The sequence below is a fragment of the Pinus tabuliformis genome, chromosome 3_2 (genome assembly GCF_031772625.1).
Source record: "Pinus tabuliformis cultivar Carrire ecotype Pingquan chromosome 3_2, CPIR1, whole genome shotgun sequence".
Lineage (NCBI taxonomy): Eukaryota > Viridiplantae > Streptophyta > Pinopsida > Pinales > Pinaceae > Pinus > Pinus tabuliformis.
This window is the reverse complement of record NC_142302.1, coordinates 1,177,423,125-1,177,445,330: the sequence shown is the minus strand read 5'-3', so window position 1 is coordinate 1,177,445,330 and position 22,206 is coordinate 1,177,423,125. Positions and strand designations below refer to the sequence as shown.

Genomic DNA, 22,206 nt, shown 5'->3' with positions numbered 1-22,206 from the left:
TAGGTATAAAACCTTGGCCATTCTCTTTTTAGGTTTCTAAACTTTCAGGGTACGGTGCATTTTTTTGGCCAGGTCAAGAGTCCTGCCTATCCGTTGAACATTCTACAACTTTCTTCATATTCACATATAAAAGTCCAATTATGACACTTACCTCTACAACTACAATTCCGTTGTTATTCAAGATGCAATGATAAGCTTTTAAATCTCCTGCTAATAACATTTACCATCGTGCAATTCTATATTTTAAATACCTTCGCTAATATTTTAAGAGAAGAAGTTAATTTTATTAAGTCCATTAGAAGATGCTCCCCCATGCAAAAGTCATACCTCATTAAACAGAAAGGTATTACTATTCTCTCATTTAGTATCGGGAAGTATTCATTTTGATCATAAATAATGAACATGCTTATTAATTAACATATTGTTTAGTGAACAACATAATTTTATGTTTATCTTCAAATGGAACCTGCAGCTTTTCATGACTCGCACATACAGTGTTCACTGGGCTTTTAGTATATTCATGAGTTGACAAAAAGGAAATTTAATGAATGCAAAATAACTATCTACTCTCATTGTAACTGTTAAACTTAAAAGTATTTCAGTACCCATCAAATAATTGTTGATGTTTGTAGCGCCGGGAGGTACTTCTGCACAAGCCCAAGTGTCTAGACCTGCAAAAAGTCACCCACAAATCTCTTTAGAACACTTGCTCAAGTCTGAGCAAGTTGTTATTGTACTTTAGCCTAAGTACAACTTAGGAAAAGCACATAATTATTATGTTGGCTAATTGAGCTAAAGAAATTTAGGAAAAGTAACGTAAATTATTTTAATAATTATGTTTTAATCTCAGTGATTGATCTCAAGCGAGGCGAAATCTAATCTTGATCGTCAATCACTTTAGAGATTAGGGTTATGGATTTAGCTCAATGTAAAGTTATAAAAGCATGGCTAAGGAGAGGAGAATACACGCCATACAACAACACAAGACATTGAGAGAGACATCTCAGTGAGGAGTGGAGAAGCACTTCCATTCTACCGTATTGGGTACTCTTGATTTTTCAAGGTCTTCTAAAATGATAATTACTTCTAATGATTTATCAACTTAGTTTTTCTTATAATTACATTCATCATTAAGTAATTACAGAAAAGAGCTCAATGGTAGAAATAAAAATGCCATTAGGATCATGAAGAGAGCCAAACAAGAGACACAAATATTTTACACTGGGAAAACCCACCTTTTGGGAAAAACCAAACAACCTTTTCCTCAGAGAAATTATTCAGTTCAACAAAAAATACATCTAATCTTTCTAGTAAGAATAAAAGTCAAACTGACAAGTGATAAAGTCTTGATCAAACCAAGTCAAACATTAAGGGACTTTTGAGGTCTAAAATGGGCCTCCTAAGGAAATTATAAAATAATATTGGAAATAATAAAATAAAATTAGATTCCATCATCAAATTTTAGAGGGAAAAAAAAAAAAACTATTTTTTCAACACGTATTTTTCAACTTATCTCCCTATGGGTTTACTCAAATTTCAAGCAAAAATACTCGTTGGATGCAAAATTTAATTCCTCATCCATGGAATACCCATGTTGCATACAATCATGTTTTTGCAAGTATTTCTCATTTTTCGTGTAGCAGGGTTCATCGAAAGTATGCAACATGGGTACTCCCTGGATCAGGAATTAAATTTTGCATCCAACGAGTACTCCCGCTTGAAATTTGAGTAAAACCTTAGGGAGATAAGATGAAAATACGAGTTGAAAAAGTAGTTTTATTATTTTTTAATATACGTATTTTTTTACTCCAAAAATGGTGAGTCATCCCCCATGGTTGACATCATCATCGTAAATCCTAATGGTTCTTATAAATTTTATTTTGGTTGTACATTTTTCTTAGAAGGCTCATTTTACACCTAAAAATTCCCTTAATGCTATCTTCTATCCAAGTCAAACTACTCTATAAAGAATTTAGTCAACTATGAGATATAAGGACAAAATTTGGCCTTCTGTTCTGCCTCAGAATTGCAGCCTGCTACCTTCCATGTTGAATTTCCACAACCTTGGTGTCTGGGGTAGAATCTTAAATCACTGATACTACCAAACCAAGAATCACAACAAAACTACTTTGCACAGCCGAATATAAACAGCAGTAAATCTACTAGTGCACAAAATATAGACAACCTTTTACACAATTTTGTACAATAACCCAACTTCGTTATATTAATCAAACTGAATAATGCAACAGTCTAGGGCTCCCGTACCAGGGATAATGGCCCTCATACATCCACTAGTACAAGAATACAAAATTGGGGCTTGGTGTCAATCCATTGACAACCAATCTACCCTCAACAAGATACTTTGACCATCTGGCTATCGCGCACTCTTTCAACGCCTCCTGGTCGTACCTTGTACCTGCCCGGTCCTTTGGATCCCGATCTGCAGCACTGCCTCTATCAACGATCCAATTCCACCTAGCCACTGAACCTTGACTCTCCAATCTGGTCACTAGTTGTGCCTTAGTCCATCAAGGGCACAGCACATCGAGACTCCTGTCGCTGCCCATTGTTGCTCCTCAGTTACTCAGGGACTTCAGCCCACTATGGTCTTCCTGTGCTGCTCCAATGAAGACCAACATAGGGCATGAAGGACTGCCACTTATCACTACAAGATGTCTATCTCCCACAATGAACATGGGCTAGGAGGACTACCCATCATCTATTGTAGAAATCCTTCTCTACACACAAGTCTAGGATTGCTCAAACTGCTCCTAGCTGATCAAACCCTTGAGCTCATCTTATACCACTCTAGCAACCTTCTAAGTCCATGAAGATGATGCACCCTGGGCTCCAACTTGGGCAATATCACACTGTCCTCCAACAGACCATAAATACCTAATCTAATGTCCACACTTGGTCTACTCTCACGTTGCCCTCCAACAGACCATGTGTGACCAGTGTTGTTGTAGCATCTGCTCCTAGTTAGGGCATCCAAACATCTAGGAAACCCTTCTCCTGGTTGCCAACAAACTTCTTATCATGTCCTCTCCTAGGATTCAGGACACCCATCCACTTGCAAATCTCATCAACAAGAGAGCACAACCTCCAACACACTGCTGGTCTACTCTTGTCATTGGAATCTGTGCTACCTAAGCTCTAGTTAGGGCTGAAGTCACACTACTACAACACCTAAGAAATACTCCAATCACTACGTTTTCCCTTTCAATTGACTATCCTTCATTGTTTTCCCTTGTTAGGCCTCTTCCACACACTGTTTTGCCTTGGAATCCTTCTAAAAACACCCTACAGCTGTTACTTTTTGATAGCGTCGGATGTGCTCTAGCCATGAAAATTGGTGGAGAGGCTAAGGAAGATGAGTTCTAAAGAACCCAGAAACCGTTTGGTGAAATTCCACCCGAATTGTATTTTATTAAAATAATTAATATTTTTAATGGGGTTCCTAAGTCTAAACTTAGGAAAATTAAAGTATTAATGGGTATTAATCAAAATATGGGTGAAAGCAGATCAAGTCAAGTTTTTAATCTTAGCCATTGATTAGAGACTTAACCTCGGCCATTGAAGTCTCATTGATCTAGAGTTCGAAATTTTTGGTGCTTGGAAGCTGAGAAATTTGAACTAAGTGATCATTCTGCAGCAAAGGGGCAGGGGTAGTTCGGGAATATGGGCTGAGAGGTGGAGAGCCACCAATGGAGACAGTGCAACACCTAGAGGGACTGACGTTGGGCTAGTCTAGGCCCATGCAGGCTTGACACAGAGGCAGAAGGGCCAGCGCAGAAGGGAAGTTGCCTTCACGCAGAAATCTGGAACTGCCAGGGATCTGCTAGAACAGCTGAGATAGGTTGATGCAGAGGCTCCAAGAGGCAGAAGAGACAACGCAGGGCTAATGCAGAGCCTCTGAGGCTGACGCAAGACCTACGCAGGGCCAACGCAAAGATAGCCAGGGGTTTGCCTATTCTACTGCTAGATCAGCTGAAAACTATCGAGTGAACTGAGGTAATCTCACTCAGTTTTCCACCATTATAGTTTTCTCTATAACTGGATTGTCGAGAGGGCATCCAGCATTGTATTTAGAACTATTACTTAATAATATAAAACCCTCAAAGTTGTTGTACCGGTTTTCCTGCATTCGGTTTTTGTGGGGACTATTTTGTCCAAAAATAACAGTGTCCTATGTATCTTGTTCTTTGCTCAGTTTCTTGTTTCATGTAATCAAATTAAATTGGTGTAGGCTGCAGAAGTAATTTACTTCAGTATTTTTCAGAAAATAACTTGATAATGTATATTAAAATCAAGTTGGAGAAGTAAATTCAATTTTGCTATAGTAGGGGTTCCTTAGGCATAGAAATTTCACATGGTATCAGAGCATTGATTTTGAAATAGGAAGCGCAGATCTAGCACTGAGCAAAGAGGCCAACAAATGCATTTGGTAGCAATTGGAATCCCCTTGAAGGGATTGCGCAATCCTTTCCGGGAAAGCAGAGATTCCGAGGAAATCTCTCTCTGAGAGAGTCGACAGAGGTACGATTTCCAGTTCATGAGCTTGCAGAAGCAGAGGGAGTGACGCAGAGCCTCAACACAATGATTGAAGGGCACAATTTCTGCCAGGGTAGAAATCTGTTGGAAAAGAGCGAAGACACATAGAAGGGGAATTTTCTCCTCAGAGGACTTTTTTCATCAAAAGTTCGAATCTTTCACTTGTCAGGCAGCAAACCAATGCTGCGTAGTGACTAGAGGAGTCAATTCGACAATTTGGGTGAGATGGCATCACATGGGCTTAGAGATCAAGACAGGTTGGAAGGAGCTTCCAACTATGTCATATGGAAGACCAAAATCTTAGCTGTTCTAGAGGAGTACGATCTCGAAGCTTACATTAAGAGTGTTGTGGTTGTTCCCACAAACAATGATCAGAAGAAGAAGTACAAGGTCGAGCAGGCAAAGGCGAAGAGGTACATACTCGATGGAGTTTGAGATCATGTGGTCTCACACTTGCAGGGCAAAGATACAGCTCGAGAAATGTGGGAAGATTTTTCTTCACTGTATGAAGGTTCTTCCGAACAGCGGAAGATGTACTCAGAACAAAAGTTGCAGCAGACGTTGGTGCAAAAAGGAAAAGGGGTTAACTCCTATCTTCAACATCTTCAGGACACTAGAGACTAGCTTGCTACAATGGGGTATACTCCTCAGTCTACCGCAATGGTAAGGGCGACCCTGAATGGAGTCTTGGATGAATGGCAAGTCTTCATCCAAAGTATATTGGGCAGGGAAAGACTACCTTCATGGGAGGAGATGTGGGTAGCCCTTCAACAGGAAGAATTAAGGATGGTTCTGGTTAAGGTCAACCTCAATGGCAGCAGTGGGAGTGGCACGAAGACCAAGGAGGAGGAGGAGAACGCAGCTCTAGCATCAAAGGGACAACAAAAGCGAAAGGACATTTTGAAGTTGAAATTTTTCAGATGTGGCGGGATGGGCCACTTTGCATCCCAGTGTCCTTTGAACCAAAAGGATAAGGACGAGAAACATGATCCTAAGGCTTCTCCAGCAAAAATTGACGAAGATGAGTTTGCCATGAGTACCAATGCATCTCCAAGAGGGAAATGGAGCGATATAGAACTGTAGTCGGGAGGACTACATGTGGGCAAGATCCTTGAGGAACCCACCTCTTGGATCAATTCCTTACTACGGGAGCCCGAGATTCAGCAGTAGAGAGATGGACTTAGTGTCAGATGATGCAATGGGTTGGTTGGAGAGAGATGCAGTAGCTTGAGACTAGAGACTGATTAGCACAGAGCAAGGTTGGCAGCATGCAGAAGTTAGCACCAGTGCAGAACGTTCAGAGGGTCAGAGACTAGTAGCAGTCAGATTTCAACATTCACATGGTATTATGTTGAACACAGTTAGTTCAGTAATTTTGGGTGTCTTTTCAATTGCTTCTCTCAACAACTGAGTTGCAGTACGAATGCAGTGTTAGCAGTGGCAGTGCTAGCATTATAGCAGATGCAACATTTGAGAGGGAGTTGTAGTACATATGCAGTAGTGGCAGTGTCATCAGCAACAGTACAGTAGCAGCAATAGCACAGTGTTGATGGCAGCAACAGTGCAGAAAGGAGATGATTCAGAGACAGAGCAACATGCAGTTGGACATTGTTGCTAGAGCACATTCCTCGCTAAGAGGGAGTGTTAGTGTTTAGTAGCATCGGATGTGCACTAGCCATGAAAATTGGTGGAGAGGCTAAGGCACATGAGTTCTAAAGAACCCAGAAACCATTTGGTGAAATTCCACCCGGATTGTATTTTATTAAAATAATTAATATTTTTAATGGGGTTCCTAAGTCTAAACTTAAGAAAATTAAAGTATTAATGGGTATTAATCAAAATATGGGTGAGAATGTTCTAGAAAGGATGAAGTCAAGTTTTTAATCTTAACCATTGATTAGAGACTTAATCTCGGTCGTTGAAGTCTCAACAAGAAAAGTATAAGAAAGAGGCTTGGGATATATATTCTTGTTCATATATGTGATGATTATGTGTTTCAATGTATTCGATTCCATTAGTTTATAGTAGATAGATCATGTATGCTTTGATCGTTGTTGGGGTTCATTCAGAAACACACCGGGAAAACGAAATGATCTAGAGTTCAAAATTTCTAGGGCTCGGAAGCTGAGAAATTCAAACTAAGTGATCATTCTGCAGCAGAGGGGCAGGGATAGTTTGGGAATACTGGGCAGAGAGGTGGAGAGCCACCAGTGGAGATAGCGCAGCACCTAGAGGGACTGACGCTGAGCTAGTCTGGGCCCATGCAAGCTTGACATAGATCCAAAAGGGCCAGCGCAGAAGGGAAGTTGCCTTCACACAGAAATCTGGAACTGCTGGAGAGCTACCAGAACAGTCGGGAGAGGTTGACGCAGAAGAGACAACGCAGGGTTGACGCAGGGCCAACACAAAGATAGCCAGGGGTTTGCCAGTTCTGCTGCCATATCAGCTAGAAACTGATGGGTGAAGTGAGGTAATCTCACTCAGTTTTTCGCCATTATATTTTTCTCTATAGCTGGATTGTCGGGAGGGCATCCAGCATTGTATTCGTAACTACTGCTTAATAATATAAAATCCTCAGAGTTGTTGCACCGGTTTTCCCGCATTGCGTTTTTTCGAGGACTATTTGTCCAAAAATAACGGTGTCCTATGTATCTTGTTCTTTGCTCAATTTCTTGTTTCATGTAATCAAATTAAATTGGTGTAGGCTGCAGAAGTAATTTACTTCAATATTTTTCAGAAAATAACTTGACAATGTATATTAAAATCAAGCAAGAGAAGTAATTTCAGTTTTGCTGCAGTAGGGGTTCCTTCAGTATAGGAATTTTCACAATAGCCTGCAGTCAAGCTACAACAAGAAGTCTTCTCACTGTTCAAGAGTTAACACCCTCTGTTTAGGCTGCGGTGGCCACTTAGAGGTTGTGGCTAGGTGAGAGGACCCTTACTCAGCCTCTTGGCCCTTCAACAAGTCTCCATATATGTTGTTGTAGCTACAACCCACCTGCAGCCCAAACAAAAGTCCAATACACAATATAACAAGCACAGAAGTAGCCCTTACCTCTCCTCAAGCCTGTGGCTTAGTCCTGCAAGAAGTCTGCATCCTAAAACAGAGAGAAATTCCTCCCAAGGTCATACTTCTTGCTCCACGCTAGCCTCAGATCTTCACTGTAAATTTCAAAGGTATTTTCTTGATGAGATTGCTCTTGGATGTGAATTATGTCTCACACTTGATCTATATTTATATGCATCAAGTGGCTCCAACGAATTTGTCTTTGGGCATCACTTTGACCTTAAGGTGACTTGCCCAACTAGACAAATTAACCCATCATATCTTCAAAAAATCATATCTCAACTTCTACAACTCGGATTTCGACAGTTTTCGTTGCGTTGGATTCTTCTTGCCATCCTTTATCATCTCCATCCATCACATGTAGAAATCTCTCCATGGTTTTGGCCCAACAACTTTGGGTGCAAAACCCCAGCCTTGGGTTTCAAGCCCACAAGGCCACTTGTGCAACTCCTTCCACCAAACCCTCGATCCTCAAGGCTTGGAGTACCTCCCAAGCTACAAAAATCAACATTCAATAGAGATGGTCATGTTGCCACCACAGAGATTTCAGTCATGCTGCGACGTCAGAGATTTGGTCCTGTTGCCATCTTAGAGATTCAGTCCTGCTGCCACCACAGAGATTTCGGTCACGCTTCCATCTAAAAGATTCGGTCCTGCTGCCACCACAGAGATTTCAGTCACGTTTCCATCTCAGAGATTCGGTCCTGCTGCCACCTTAGAGTTCCCACACCATGCCACAAATTTGTCCTATATTAAGCCACGGATTTGTCCTTCAATAAGCCTCAGATTCATCCTTTTATATGAACAGAAGTCAGAAGTGATCCAAAATTCTTGTCCAAAGGAAGGAAGCCTAGTGATTAGGGTGTCCCAAGGGGCACATCCCTTGGGTTGGGCCGACTTAAGCAAGTGGAGCCGATTTGATATTCTAGGAGCCAAAATTTTAAATTTCAAAATTCAAAAGTCCTTTTTCTTGAAGCCGACATGAAGAACATGTCTTGTATATATCATTACATACATTTGAAGGGCTAAAAATATTAATTATGAAGACCGACCATAGCTACAAAATTCAACGGGTCTGAGAAAGTGCATGTTGAAAAGTGTAAATAGGTTCGGTCTTCATAATGTCTAATGTAAACATGATTTGATGTATTTGATGAAAAGAGAAAAATAAATTTTATTATTATTATTTTGAAGCATGGGTTTCATGCTCAAGGATATTGTATTTGCAGGTCAAGCACCCATTGAGTGTTTCTAGGGCTTTGTCATTCTAGGAGTTTATTGAGTCATTGAAACATGTAAAGAACCTTTTGGGCATATTGTATCTTGTTAAGAGAATATATTTGAGTCAAAATTGAGTCAAAACACTCTCCAAGACAAGTCGGCCTATTATGGCTCTCAAAGAAGCCTATAAATAAGAAGCACTCGGCCTCATTTGAAGACAACTCACTTACAAGCAATCAAGTTCGATCAAGGAAGATAAGAAGGCCTAAAAGGGAGTGAAGAACAACGAGAAGCAAGGGGATAAAAAGTAAACCAAAATCTGAAGTTTTTGGGCTACAATCCCTCACACGTGAAAAGTAAGTAGGGCATCACACATTCTAGCAAGAACCAAAATATTGCATGTTAGTTTTTGTAGCATCAGATGTGTTCTAGCCACGGAATTTGGTGGACAAGCTAGAATACATGAAATCTCCAAAACCCAAAAATTGTTTCTGGAAATATGGTTAATTAATCAATATTAATTAAGTCAAGGTGAGAATCATCTAGAAACTCACATGGATCGATCAAAAAATGATCCTAGCCATTGATTATATTCTAATCTTGGTCGTTGGTGCTCCAACAGAGGATTATAAGAGGTTGAAGTGGTGATGGAGAATACACTTGAGCAGTTCGATTTCTTGTCAGATCGATTTCCAGAGTAGCAGCAGTCAGTTGTCGGAGAGAGCCAGAGATCAAAGCAGTGAGTGAGTAGCAAAGACAGTGAGGCTCGAGGAAGTATTCCAGATCCAGTGAATGCATTTACAAAGAGGAAAAAGAGCCACAAAGAAGCTGACAGGGGGTAGCACAATAGCTTCTAGAGGCAAGTTCGATTTGCTGAGAGAGAGACGTCTTCAGTTCCAGAGGTCAAGAAGGAGTCCCGGAGTGCCGAAGAAGCATCTTTCCAGCCAGCAGAGGGAAGAACAACTTCATCAAGGACTAATCAGAGGCTTGGCATCAAGCAAGTTGCACAGAGGGTCAAAGGGCCAAGTAAATTCCTCACTAGATTTTTTGGCAATACTTTTCTCTGTAGGATTGCCAAATTTCGGCATCCAGTTGTACTCAGAATTTCTCAGTGCTCCATAATAATACAACCCTCAATTGCTGCACCAATTTTCTTGCATTAGGTTTTTCCGAGGACTTTTGTCCAAAAATAATTGTGTTAATTTTGTGTGTGTGTGTGCTAGCATTTCTCAACTTCCAGCTTTTTTATTTTTTTTCCACGGAAATTTATTTGTGAAGGCTGCAATGTATTTATTTCGATATTTGTCGTAGCAGATAAATTGTTAATTAATTAACAATTAGGAGAAATAATATCAGTTACTGCAATAGGGTTCCAGTTTGGAATGCTCAAATGGTATCAGAGCGCAGTTGATCGGCTAGAGAGCTCAGACATGGAAAGAAGGAATTTTGCTGCTCAGCGTGGGCAACAAGCCAAAATTCCCAAGGGCAGCACAATCTTTCGCCAGGACGCTGAGTTGCTTGAGGAAGACCAGTTTTTCTAAGACGGGTAGAAAACTTCGATCCTTTCAAGCCAAGTGATTCCAGAGGTAGAGGGAGCAGCTCAATACTTTCGTTGGGCAAATCTCTAGCTAGACGCAGTGGTTTTTGCAACAGTTCGCTAGAGCAGAGCCAATGTTGGGGTGGAAGAGAGAAGAGCACACACAGAGGGAAAATTTTCCTCAGGGAACTTTTAGTCTCAAGAAGTTCGATTTTCCTTGCAGATCAACAGTGATTGTGAGCAGTTCTTCTCACTCCAAAAGGGAGTGCGAATAGAACAGCAGCAACCGAGCAAAAGGAAAGAGGAAGTTTTCGACAGATCGTTGAGATGGCCACTGCTGGGCTTCGTGATCAAGACAGGTTGGATGGAGCTTCCAACTACGTCATCTGCAAGGCAAGGATGTTCTTCTTTCTAGATGAATATAACCTGAAAGCCTACATTTATGCTATAGTGGCAGTTCCTCAGGGTGCAAATTAATAGAAATAATACAAGAAAGAGATGGCGCGAGTGAAGCGGTTGATCCTAGATGGAGTCAAGGATCATGTTGTCTCACATATAGATGGCAAAGATACCGCCAAACAGATGTGGAATGCTCTCTCCACGTTAAACCAAGGTACTTCCGAGTAGTGGAAGATGTATCTAGAGGAGAAGCTGAGACTCATCCGGATGCAGAAAGGGGAAGGCATAGACCCCTTCGTTACTAGGATTCAGGAGGTCTGAGACCCGCTGTCAGTTGTTGGGGCAGTGCCTCAACCCACAGATTAGTGAGATTAGCACTCAGTAGCGTCTCAGATAATTGGCAGGTTTTTGTCCAAAGCATATTGGGCAGAGATAGGCCACAAGACTGGGATAGAATGTGGGTCGATTTGCAACAAGAGGAGTTGAGACAAGCTCTATTAAAGAGCTCCATCAGTGGTAGCAACAACGGATAGAAAAAAGTGGAGGAGGAGAATGTGGCCCTCACATCAAATGGTCCCATTTAGGGACAGGGGGAACAGAGAAAGAAGAAGACGGACTTGTCAAAGGTCAAGTGCTTCAGGTGTGGTGAACTCGGTCACTACAGTACCCAGTGCCCTCTGAGGAAGAAGGACAAGGAGGAGAAGCAAGACCAGCAAGTAGCTTCTTCAGAGATCGATAGGGTTTCCTCGAGCCTAGAGGAAGACTTCGCTATGTTCATCGATATACCTCTAGGGGAGAGGTGGTGTGACTTGATGTTATAGCCCTAGAGTGCTGCAAATGGGCAGTATCCTTGAGGAGTCCACCTCATGGATCAATACCTTGCTACAAGGGCCCACATTATTCAATAGCAGGATGGATCAATGTCAGTTGATGCAGTCAGATGCCAGAGTGACAGTTGTAGAGACCAGTAGCAGTCAGATGTTGGGGAGCATAGTGCAGTTGGCACAGTGCAATTTCAGCAACAACGCAAAGTCTTCAATGGATAGTGCAGAGGCTAGTAGCAGTTAGAGACTCGAGTGACAAATACATTTACTGATCATAATTGATTCAATATTTTGGATGCTTTTCAACTGCAGATGTTGCAGTTGCAGCAGCAACAAATGAGAGGGACTTGCAGTGCAGATGCAGTGTTGCAAGCAGTACAACAAGGTCAACAGCAGCACAGACGCAGAGTTGCGCAGTGGTTGGTGGGCAATATAGCCAGACATCAGTAGCATAATAGGAGATGATGCAGAGACAGGGTATTGTGGCAGGGAGTGCAACACTAGAACACATTCCTCACTAAGAGGGAGTGTTAGTTTTTGTAGCATCAGATGTGTTCCAGCCACAAAATTTCGTGGAGAGGCTAGAAAACATGAGATCTCCAAAACCCAAAAATCCTTTCTGAAAATTCCGCCTAGAAATGACGTAATTAGATTATTAACCAGTTTTTAAATATTTCCTAAGTCTAAACTTAGGGAATTAAGTCAAGGCGAGAATCATCTAGAAAATCACACGGATCGATCCAAAAATGATCCTAGCCATTGATTATGTTTTAATCTTGGTCGTTGGTGCTCCAACAGAGGATTATAAGAGGAGGTCGATGTGGTGATGGAGAATACACTTGAGCAGTTCGATTTCTTGGCAGATCGATTTCCAGAGTAGTAGCAGTCAGTTGTCGGAGAGAGCTAGAGATCAAAGCAATGAGTGAGGGGCAGAGACAGTGATGCTGGAGGAAGTATTCCAGATCCAGTGAGTGCATATGTAGAGACGCAGAAGAGCCACAAAGAAGCTGACACAGGGGCAGCGCAATAGCTTCTAGAGGAAAATTCAATTTGCTGAGAGGGAGAGACGTCTTCAATTCCAAAGGCTAGGAAGGAGTCCCGGAGTGTCGAAGAAGCATGTTTCCAACCAGCAGAAGGCAAAACGATTTCATCAGAGACCAGCCAGAGGCTTGACGTCAAGCAAGCTATGCAGAGGCTGACGCAGAGGGTTAGAGGGTCGAGTTTCTACAGGCAAGTTGTGCTAGGGATTGCCTGTGGAGTGAGGAAATTCCTCACTAGACTTTTTGCCAATATTTTTCTCTGTAGGATTGCCAGATTTTGGCATCTAGTTGTACTCAAACTTTCTCACTGCTGCATAATAATAAAATCGTCAGTTGTTGCACCGGTTTTCCCACATTAGGTTTTTCCAGGGACTTTTGTCCAAAAATAATTGTGTTAATTTTATGTGTGTGTGCTAGCATTTCTTAGGTTCCAACGCTTTTATTTTTTTCCACTGAATTTTATTTGTGAAGGTTACAGTTTTTATTTCGATGTTTGCTGTAGCAAATAAATTGTTAATTAATTAACAATTACGAGAAATAATATCAGTTGCTGCAATAGGGTTCCAGTTTAGAATTTTCACATTGCAGTGATATTAGGAGGACGAAATCAGATGAAAGAAGGACTATCATTCAAGCCGAATTGCTAGAGAAGAAGTGGTTGTCCAATGGAAGGAGAAAAGAGAAGAAAATCAACATATTTATCTCATATGTGCCAACTAGGGTTTCTGCAGTAGAAGCCGAAGTTGCAACAAATCAAAATCTGAAGAAGGGGCCGAAATCTAAAGAATTGGAGCAAGTTTGACTAGTGTTGACTTTGTGGAAGAGAAGCTCATCAAAGATGAGATTTGACTTGTCTTGGAGTGGTCTTGGTCTTGAGTCATAGGTCTTGGAATTCGGCATTTGAAGATTCTATAAGAAGAGAAGAATTCTTGTGGGTTTTCCTCTCAAGAGAAGAGGTTTTGGCCCTAGCTTGCAACCAACAATTTGTGTCTTCTTGTCTCATTGTTTTCTTAGTTTGGTAGTTGTTTGATGATAAGATCACAATAATAAACAAGTGAAAGAAGTTAATAACAAGTGCACCATGTTAAGTAAAAGAACATCACAAGCAATTATCAAAGTAAGAGAAATCACCTAATTTAGTTGCACTAGATTTCTCAACAAGGTATCAGAGCTAAGGTGACTACAACAAGGAAAGGCATCTTGAAGAAGGATACACAAGGGCCGAGCATGAGGAGATCGTCTAGGAGGACTAAGAAGCTTCAAGGACATCAAATCATCAAGGAATACAAGGAGCATCAAGAGCATCAAGGAGGAGTACACATCAAATCACAAGTATCACATCATCACACCTTGTGGAAGTAATAGAAGACCTCAAAGACCGACCTCAATTCAAAGAAGGATTCTACACTTTAGCATCTTGAAGTCTCCACACTCCACATCTTTAAATCCAAAAGAATCAAGAAGAAGCATTGCCATCATCATCACAGAAAACAAGGCAATCTCCCTTTCTTGAAAACAAAAAAACATTGTCATCTTTGAAGGAAGACATCATCAACGAAGCAATCATCTTCAAGAAGACATCTTAAACTGTCAACATCATCAAGAAGGCGTCAAGTTGAAGATATCATCTTCAAAGAAGCATCCTCACTTAACAATATTCTATATATTTTTACGTCTCAATCCTCAAACCAAATGACTTCATTCTGCAAGGAGAACAATAAATTGGTTGGAACTTCAAACTACCTTGCATGGAAGAAGAGATTAGATTTAATTCTAATGTAGAATGAAGTTATTGAATATGTAAAGGGATCCATCTATTAGAAAATTGGAAAAGCAGAAAGATTTTCTTATACTGATAATCACTTGTGATATTATTATGTTCTTATTAATTTCTTTATGTTCTTTTTTTATCTTCTTCTCATCAAACAATTATCAAATCAAAAGCATGAAGATCATGGACACTAGATGTAGCCACTCAACCAGGGTTAAAACCCCTATATAGGGGCAAACCTAGTCAAAAAACTCTTCCTTCACTAGATTCAAAATGCGATAGACCAAAACCTTAGAACAACAAACTTTCCTCCTCCACCAAGTCAACTTTCCAAGATGATTTAGTAGTGTCCTCTTCTCCAGCAACTTCAGCCCAGCAACAATTTAGAAATTCGATTTCCCAACTTCAGAATTTCAACCCCAACTTTAGAATTTCGACCTAGCTTCAGGTCTAGAGTTTTCCGCCCCTTTAGCAGCTTCACACATGTGATAGAGAGAGAGAATTTTGACTTCTTGTGCTTGATACCTGTTAAGTTAAGGTATGTTCTATGCTAGAGCAATTTATTAAAATTTTCACAGTTAGCAATCACATCAGCATTACGATAAACTGCAGATAGAACATAAATATAAAACGCAGAAGACAAGCCAAGACAAGAGGACACAAGATGTGGCGCGAGCCAGGGACAAACCCCACAATGTGTGGGGAAACCCTTTGATCAAATCTTCTTTTATCTTCAAAGTTCAGCAGAGAAAGAGAGAGAGAGAGTACATTTGCAACAGAAGTCAACCCTTTGACTTTCTCTAGATCTAAGCATAGATCATCTCCTATAATGAAGAGATCAGTTGAAGACATTCTGCTTCAAATGATTCTCAAGGTGACTCCTTCACCTATCATCGTGCTGCATCTCGTCCATTTGCTGCACCTTACTGTGTAGCACCATCATGCTGCCCATGATCATCATGCTGCTCATGATCATTGTGCAGCCCACACATCATGTTGTCCATGACCTCATACATTATGCTGCCCATGTGTCTTGATGCTGCCAATTCATTATGTAATGCTACATCCAAGTATCACTGAGCTGTTCTCAACATCAAGCTGTCCATGATCATGCTGCCCATGCTCATGATCCTATCCATCATGCTGCTCATGATCTCATTCAACATTGTGTTGCCCATGCCTGTCCCTTAGAAGTTACCACAAAGGTGATCTCTGAATCTTCAACGAGATCAAGATCTTTACAAGAACTAGATCATGACTTTGTCACTGATCATTCTTGACACAACTTCTTCCACTATGCTGAGAATGTAACTATCACTGTCATCACTACAGCAGCACTTGACATTGCTTGAAACCTTTATCACTAATTCTCATTGTGCTAATATGCAGAGACTAAGGTTGCTTCTTAAGTATCATTGTGATCTCCATTAATCCAAGACAGGGAGAATAGTAAGGGGTCACAGTTCTCAATATCATACTGTACTGTGTCTCGCCATTATGCCAAGTCTGTCTTTCTGTTTCATGCCTCTTCAAGTATGCCTAGTTCCTGAGGTGAGAAGGCATTATCATGTCATACGTGATCTGGTCTGCCTGTATCCAAACACTACGATAGCATCTAGATCCTACAGCTATCAGAGGTTTGTACCCTCCTTCCTATAGTGTGGATCACACGAAAGAATTGAGTCGTTGTTTGCGGATACCCTATCCCACAGTAATGCGTATCTTCTGTTCTGCGGAAACCCTACCCCATTGTAATGCGTAACTTCTGCTCCTTCATCACCCGAAGATTCAGGGACAGATTGTGAGTCTTCAAGAACTGCGCGTAAGTAGTATTCAATTTCTGTGCGTATAGATAACAGCTTATAGAGGATAGTTGCTACGTATATGCTGACAGCATTCCATATATAATCCAATTGCAGGCTTCTGCGACTAACAACATTCCATATATAACTGCGCTGTACATGGATTTTCCAGAGATTAACCAACGTATCAACATATATATGAAAAGCGTATCACATTGCTGCGTAACATATTAACTGTCACCATAACTGCGTATGAAATCAAATACTGCGGCTATGTCTTCCTCACTGCGGCTACGGCAGCTATCTTCCTTACTGCGACCACTGCTGCTAGGGCATCACTGTATGTTTTCATAAACAGCGTGAGTAATGTTTTCATGACAGCGTATATATATATATATATATATATATATCAACATATATGACTCCGTTGATGTGAGTATAAGCCTCCAGGAGCAGCGTATCATGACTGCGTTCACTTCATCGATTCGGCTCATTACCAGCGTATATGTATATATATATATATACATGACCAGCGTACAGTGTATATGGTTTCCCATGTGTCAGCGTATAGGGTTTCACCTTGCATCAAATTTCCTGAACAGCATATAGAGATGAACAGCATATAGAAATTCATCATTTGCCAGCGAATAGATGTCTTCTTGTCCTACGTAGAATTAGGGCATCATTTTGCAGCTAGGGCATCATACTCTTTGGTATTTCTCCTTCTCCAAAAACCCAAGACGTGGAGAGGAGATCACCTAAAGAGTGAGTCTAAATGACATCAAATCCTCTTATATTTATACTAAAGGCGGATGATTGAATAGACATGACGTTTGGGCTTCTAGAGCCTACATAAGAGCTGGTCGGCTTGATAATAATTACATAAACAAAATAAATTCATATCTCCATGAATACTTATCGGAATCGGATAATCTTTGGATCAATCCTACACCTCTCGACGAGAGGGATCCAATAAAAATATCAGCTGCCATAAATAAGCCGACCCACATGGAGTTTGGCCCTAGTTGCCAATTTAACAATACCTCCTCCTTCGCTAGCCCTTTCCTCTTATTTCCTTGAAATTCACACTTTTTTTGGCCCTAGAAGTTGCAAATCAAACTTCTTGTGTGAGTGTGACAAATGAGGTCAAGTTGCTGCTTTTATATAGGTGTTTTTGCCCCTCAGTTTAGGCCGACTTGGTGGAGGAGGCCCAATTGACCTATTTTACAATAAAATAAATTTCTTCTCTTACAAATAGAGACCAAGAAGGGTCTTTTACAATATGACATGGACAAAGACACTTGACATAAACCCTAGAAGTCTTCAATGGAGACTTTGACATAAAAACACTTGACCCAAGCATGAAACCCATGCTTTAATAAGTCAGTTTCTTAAATAATAAAATTTCTTTTTCTTTCTTTTGACAAATACATTACATCATGACTCAAATATAATTATGAAGACCGAAACTAGTTACATTCTTCAACACCATCACCAAACCATCTAAAGAGCAAACTCAAGCACTATCAAAAAACATGAAAGGAGAAATAAGGGCACAAAGGATCCTCCTAGAGTCTAAGAAGGATTCTCTCATCCCTTATGTTGCAAAGTTGAAGACAGTGAAGGAGATCTATGATAAATTGGTGGAGCTAATTTTTGTGAGCACTGCGGGAGAAATCATATCTTTGAGAACCAAACTATACAAAATGAAAATCTCAAGGGAAGAAGGGATAGCTTCGTATTTCATGAAGGTGTCTGAAACTAGAGACCAACTACAAGAACTTGGAGAAGTAATGTCTAATCAAGAGATGACCACCATTGTGCTCAATGCACTACTTGATGAATGGGGCAACTTTATGTCAAGCATCTATAGGAAGAAGGAAACCACTCTATTCAACAATTTGTGGTCATTATGGAAGATTGAAAAATCTAGATTAAAGGCGAAAAACAATGTTGGGACAAATGAACAAACTCAAGCATATGCAGCATCGATAAGGAAGAAAGGAAAATTTGGGAAATTTGAGCCTCGAAAGAGATTTCACAAGAGAATTGATATGTCAAAAATCCAATGCTATGACTATAATGAATATGGGCATTTCAAAAGGAATTGTCATAAACTCAAGAGCGACAATAAGAAGAGAAAAGATGAAGCCCATGTCACCGAAGAAGTGGAAGAACCTGAAAAGAAAAAGACAGAGGAGGAAGTGAAAGACCTCTACTATCACTGAGATAACACCATATATTTAGTTCTTTTCAGTTTTGTAGAAGATAGTTGTCATGATGGAAAGCATCATAGTATGATAGGATGCATTATAGTAGAGATAGAGATGACATCATCATAGAAGCATAGAAGGATAGTTGAAGTAGAAGTCTACATGGTTGAAACTGACATCATAAAGAGGATGTAGCTCATGGCATCTTCATCAAATGCATATAAAGACAACCGAAGTAGCAGTGTATATGGTTGGAGGAAAGTCATCTAATAAGATAGAAGATAAAGAGATCATCATACATCATCATCATTAGGAAGAAGCATTTGCAAAATGAGGACCATAAAAAATCCTCCATTGGAATGTTCATTAGAAGGTTCACTTAGAAGAAGCGTCTCACAAATAGTCTACATTCCACCTTGTGTGGAATCCACTGGTTAAGAAGGATGATGGTATCGTGACAAAGATATGCAACATGACAAGTTGGTTGAAGTACTCTCATCTTCAAGCAAGGAAAGGAAGTTGTTGGAAGGAAGTCTAGATGACCACATGAAGGAAGAGGTATGTATATATTTGGTAATAAAAAGATAAAGTCATGGCATCATATGGTTGCAAGTAGAATGGGTAAAATACTCTATCTCATGAGAATGATGAATGAAGAAAGAAACTCTTCCATGCCTAGAACTCTTCTACATATCGACAAGATGAAATCAACATAATATGACATCATGAAAAATATGAGGTGGTTAACTATGGTTCCTATGATGAAAGGAACTATGTACAAACGATCCCATGGAAGCTATATGTGAAGAAAGGTGAAAGAAGAGTTCCAAAGGAAGAAAAGCTAAGTGATCAACATCTGATATGAGGAAGGATTAGATATGATATGTCCATGAAGAATGTATGAAGACTCTAATATGTATGTTGGAGAAAGAAAACCTTGGTAATGTATGTCTTGTAGATAGGTTCATACAATATGCAAAAGGATGTTGATGCAAGAAGCAGATGTCATGATGAAAGGCCACCATAAAAAGGTAACATGGATTTAATGTTCATTTTGATTTTTGAGAAATCATCTGGTTGGGTTGAAACAGGGCTCTACTAAAAGAGAGTTGTAGAAGTCACCTACAACCTATTCAATGATTTCTTGTGTTCCACCTTTTGGATGAGGATGATGCACCTAGTTCACCATGCCCAGCCAGCTCCACACTTGCACCATACACATGGCAGATGTTCCAGGGTCCAAATGAGGATGTGTCACACTGCAGGGGACAAAGGGAGAGCTTATGTCATCATCCTAACCCTTACAGATGGTTTACAAGCATTATCGATCCACTTGGAGATCCATGAGGATGTCATTGTGCTCCCACACCCACTTGGTAACACCACATGTCACTTGCTTGGAACACAAGAGGCCAACCCCTTGTCCACTCTGTTTGGAGCCTTTTCACTCAACTTGGCACATTTGGACTCCATTAGGCCTCCTCAATGGCCCAACGACTCATCATATTCATAATTTTTCCCTCTTGAGAGGCTATTCTTTGTATTATTGAGCTATCTTAGTGGGCTTGTCACCAAGTCATGTCATTATTATGTATTATTTTATTATTTGGGGCTAAATTAGGCTAATTAGGAAAATCGAAACCCCATTAAAGTTGTATAAATATGATAGAGGCTCATTCTAAGCCCTCATCATCACTTGTTTGGGATTAGTAGTTCTTGTGAGAATTTTGCATTCCCTTTTAGAGGACGAGCTTGGTTTCATGGATGAATTTTGATGTTTGGATACTATTCTCTTGGTCTTGGAGCTTCAAAATTGTCTTGATTTGATGATTGGATATACTCACTGTACATGTAAGTGCTCCTTTTCATGTCTATTCTTTACTTTACCTTGTCACATGAATAATGTATGGGATTTTCGCTCAATAAGTCTGAAATTGCCTCTAATTGATGCGAAATTATGGAATTTTTAGTCTTTTGAAGCGTTGCATATGTTATATGTGTCATGTATGATGGGTGAATGTTCCTAGAGGTTTGATTTCATTGAATACACCTTAAAAAGTCATAAATTTTTGCACATTGAAGCAATGTTGCATTAATCGTTATCGAGATAATATCGGCACGAGGAAAAAATCGGAAAAAATGGTAATTATCGGGAAAACATCAGAAATAATCGGGAAATATCATTTGGTACAAAAATATTCATTTTTTTTCATTTTTTTCAATTTTTTTAATATCTAAACCATCTACAGCATAAAATAAATACATTGACACATAAATATGATAAAAGAACTAATATATAAGATGTTTAATATCATTTCTAGTGCTAGAATCACACATAACAGTGAATCATGTCCTGAATAGTAAGTCCTGACTCCTGAGTCCCAACTCAACCTCAAAATATCAACAAAAAATATAATAATGTATCTCATATCATGAGTCATAATGTCATATACAATGAAATGAACCAAATAACTAAAGTCTAATACTACTGATTTCCCTTGCCCCTATAGATGTAGATGTCGATGGAGTTGGCAGGCCACAGTAGACTATGGAGTCTACTATGCTCTAGAAGCTGAAGAACTAGGAGCTAAAGGAGGTAGACCACGTCCTCTACGTGTGACAGGGGTAGCTTGGGTCACCTCCTCCTCCTAAAAAAAAAATTAAATAAATAAATATCCTTTTTCCCCACGATTTTTTCCCAAAAAATTGCGATTTTTTCGAAAAAATCGGGCAAAAAAAAAAATTCCGAGTACTACTCGCGATATTCTCATTCTGATGAAAAACTCATGATAAAACGATAATATCGCAATTTTCACAACACTGCATTGAAGTATAAAATCTTCTGGAAGCTGCTCTCATGCCCTAATTTTCCATGCGAAGTTGCCTAGAGGTCTCCTTCATCAAGTTAAGTCTCTCCAAATAACAAAATCACCTTGACTCCATCTCTCCCAAAGGCAAGGTACTGATCTAACCATTAGTGTTCACTTAAAAGAATATTTTTTCGCCTTTATCTTGTTGAAATATTTAACTAGGTTCGGTTTTCATAATGACATAAGTAATCATGATTTTATGTATTTAATGTATTGAGAAAAATAAATTTGTTATTGTTTTCTTGAGGCATGGGTTTCATGCTCAAGAGCAATTTATTTTATAGGTCAAGCTCCCATTCAGATCTTCTAGGGTGTACGAGTCATTGTCAAGTATGAATGAACCATTTGAGCATGTTACATATTGTAAAAAGAATTTATTTGAGTCAAATTCAAGTCAAAGAACCCTCCAAGACCAAGTCATGATGCAATATTCAAGTCGGCCTAAAAGGAGAAATTTGAGCCAATGAAAAGCCTATATAAAGGAGACATCGACTTCACTTGGAAAACACACTTCACTCACACAAGTTGGATCACAAAAAGGGAAAAGAATGCGAAGAAGAAGAGGATGAAGAAGGAAGAGAAAATCGAGTTTTTGGAATTGTTTCTCACCTACTTTTTTCCACACGTGTGGAGGAATTAAGGTTCATGCTGTTGCAGTAAAAGTCGAGTTGCAGAAGTGAAGTTAAGAAGAGCCATTATGGAAGCTGAATTCTTTAGGAGAGAAATCTACCTAAGCAAAGGAGAAAGGAACAAGATCACACCATCATTTCTCACATGTGCTAGGGTTAGGTTTTTGCATAACAAGCTACTGGGAAGGTCGAAGTTGCAAAAGAAGTTGTTGGATAGGTCCAAACTGTAGAAGAAGTTGTTCGATAGGTCGAAGTTGCAGAAGAAGTTGTTGGATAGGT

General features: G+C 39.9%; 1 protein-coding gene across 3 annotated transcripts in view; it reads right to left on the bottom strand.

Annotated features, from left to right (window-relative positions):
• LOC149184925 (uncharacterized) overlaps window positions 1–22,206 on the bottom strand; it is a 275,322-nt gene that overhangs the window by 2,154 nt on the left and 250,962 nt on the right. The gene's annotated exons all lie outside the window — the stretch shown is intronic.